Genomic DNA, 3579 nt, shown 5'->3' on the forward strand with positions numbered 1-3579 from the left:
CACATTTGTAATACCTTAACTAATAAAGAATTTAAAAAAAAGAAAGACAAAAAACACATAATCATATCAATAGGTACAAAAAAAAAAAAAACAACAAAAAAACGTTTGACAAAATCCAGTACCCTTTTTTGATAAAAACTGTCAGTAAAGTTGGAATAGAGGGATCATACCCTACATAATAAAGTCCATATATGACAAACCTACAGCCAATATAATACTCAATGGGCAAAAACTAAAAGTATTTCCTTAAGAACAGGCATAAGACAAGGGATGTCCGCTTTCACCACTCTTATTCAACATAGTACTGGAAGTCCTAGCCACAGCAATCAGACAAGAAGAAGATAAAAGGCATCCAAATTGGAAAAGAAGTAAAACTGTAATTATTTGCAGATGACATGATATTGTATATAGAAAATGCTAAAGATTCCACCAGAAAACTACTAGGTTTAATAAATGAATTCGGCAAAGTAGCAATATACAAAATCAACATCCAGAAATCAATGATATTTTTATACACCAATAATGAACTCTCAAAGAGAAACTAAAAGATACCTAGGAATAAACTTAACCAAGGAGGTAAAAGACATGTACTTGGAAAACTATAGGACATTGAAAAAAGAAGTAGAGGAAGATACAAACAAATGGAACCATATATTATGTTTATGGATTGGAAGACTTAACATCATTAAAATGGCTATACTACCCAAAGCAATATGTAGATTCAACACAATCCCTATTAAAATACCAATGGCATACTTCATAGAGCTAGAACAAATACTGCAAAATTTATATGAAACCATAAAAGACCCCCGAATAGCTGCAGCAATCTTGAGAAAGAAGAACAAAGTAGCAGGGATCACAATGCCAGATATCAAACTATACTACAAAGCCATTTAAAGCCCAAACATCCTGGTACTGGCACAAGAACAGGCATATAGACCAATGGATCAGAGCAGAGACCCCGGAATTGACCCACGCCATTACGGTCAATTAATATTTGACAAAGGAGGCAAGAACATACAATGGAGTAAAGACAGTCTCTTCAATAAATGGTATTAGGAAAACTGCACAGACACTTGCAAAAAGATGAAACTAGACCACCAACTTATACCATACACAAGAATAAATTCAAGATGAATAAAAGACTTAAATGTAAGGCATGAAACCATAAAAAATCTTTTTTAAAAAAAATATATTTTATTGATTTTTTACAGAGAGGAAGGGAGAGAGACAGAGAGTCAGAAACATCGATGAGAGAGAAACATCGACCAGCCGCCTCCCGCACACCCCCCACTGGGGATGTGCCCGCAACCCAGGCACATGCCCTTGACCGGAATCAAACCCGGGACCCTTCAGTCCGCAGGCCGACGCTCTATCCACTGAGCCAAAACGGCTTCGGCAACCATAAAAATCTTAGAGGAGAACATAGGCAATCAAATCTCAGATATCTCATGTAGCAATATATTTACGGATCCATCTTCTAGGGCAAATGAAACTAAGGAAAAAGTAAACAAATGGGACTACATCAAAATAAAAAGCACAGCAACAGAAACCACCATCAAAATAAAAATGGAACCCACTCTATGGGAGAACATATCTTCCAATGATATATCTGATAAGAGTTTAATATCCAAAATATGTATAGTATTCATACAATTCAACAAACAAAAGACAAAACAATCCAATTAAAAAATGGGCAGAAGACTTGAATAGGCATTTCTCCAAAGATGACATACAAATGGCCAAGAGACATATGAAAAAATGCTCAAATAATTAATCATCAGGGATATGCAAATTAAAACCACAATGAGATATCACCTCACACCTGTCAGAATAGCTATTATAAAAAAATCAACAAACAACAAGCTCTTGTGAGAATGTGGAGAAAAAGAAATGCTAGTTCACTGCTGGTGGGAATGCAGATTGGTGTACCCACTATGGAAAACAGTAGGGAGTTCCCTCAAAAAATTAAAAATGACCCAGCGATCCCATTTTTGGGAATATATCCTAAAACCCCCAAGACACCATCAGAAAGAATATATGCACCCCTATGCTCATAGCAGCATTATTTACAATAGCTAAGATTTGTAAACAGCCCAAGTGCCCATCGATAGATAAATGGGTAAAAAAGAGCTATGAGACATTTACACAATATCGTACAGCTGTAAAAAAGAGGGAACTCTTACCCTTTGGGACAGCATGGTCGGACCTGGAAAATATGCTGAATGAAATAAGCCAATCTGAGAAAAACAAATATCATATGATTTCACTTATTTATGGAATCTAGTGAACAAAATGAATTGACCAGCAAAATAAGACCCAAAGCATGGAGGCATGGAACATACTGCCATACCTCAATGTGGGGTTGGGGGGGCGAGAAGAAATAAACCAAAGAACTTATCCTATATGGTAATATGCAAATCGACTGAATGGTGGAACCACCGGTCACTAAGATGCTCAATTCAGGAGCTGCTCCATGGTGGTCAGTGTACTCCCACAGGGGGAGCACCGCTCAGCCAGAAGCCGGGCTGACAGCTGGTGAATACAGTGGCGGTAGTGAGAGCGGGTCTAAGCTGTTAGACATCCCCCAAGGGCTCCCAGACTGCTAAAGGGCGTAGCTGGGCTGAGGGACCCCACCCCCGCCCCCCAGTGCACGAATGTCGTGCACTGGGCCTCTAGTATACTTATATACCTAGCCCATGGACTGGGGCAATAGGGTAGTGAAGACCTGGGGTGGGAGGGATTAGGGGCTGGGAGGAAGGAAGTAAAGGGAGGGGAGGAATGGGAGATATCCATAATACTATCAACAATAAAAAAAAATATTTAAAAAAGTTAGACTTGAAACCATAAAAATCCTAGAAGAAAACATAGGCAATAAAATCTCAGACATTTCTCATAGCAGTATTTTTGCCAATATATCTCCTCAGGCAAGGGAAACAACACAGGAAAAAAATAAACAAATGGGACTACATCAAACTAAAAAGTTTTTGCACAGCAAAGGAAACTATTAACAAAACGAAAAGACAACCCACTGAATGGGAGAACATATTTGTCAATGATACATCTGATAAGGGATTAGCATCTAAAATTTATAAAGAACTTATACAACACAACATTAGAAAAATAAACAATCCAATTAAAAATGGGCAAAGGACCTGATTAGACACTTCTCCAAAGAGGTCGTACAGATAGCCAATAGACATATGAAAACATAAGTTAAAACTATAATGAGATATCACCTCACACCTGTCAGAATGACTATCATCAATAAATCAACAAACGACAAGTGTTGGCAAGGATGTGTAGAAAAGGAAACCCTAATGCACGGTTGGTGGGAATGCAGACTGGTGCAGCCACTGTGGAAAGCAGTATGGAGTTCTCTCAAAAAATTAAAAGTGGAATTTCCTTATGACCCAGTGATTCCACTTCTGGTAATATATCTGAAGAAACCTGAAACACTAATTCAAAAGAATATATGCATTCCTATGTTTATTGCAGCGTTATTTACAATAGCCAAGATTTGGAAGCGGCCCAACGGCCCACCAGTGGATGAGTGGGTAAAAAAACTAGGGTACATTT

Source organism: Myotis lucifugus, unplaced genomic scaffold (genome assembly GCF_000147115.1).
Source record: "Myotis lucifugus unplaced genomic scaffold, Myoluc2.0 scaffold_80, whole genome shotgun sequence".
Taxonomy (NCBI): Eukaryota; Metazoa; Chordata; class Mammalia; order Chiroptera; family Vespertilionidae; genus Myotis; species Myotis lucifugus.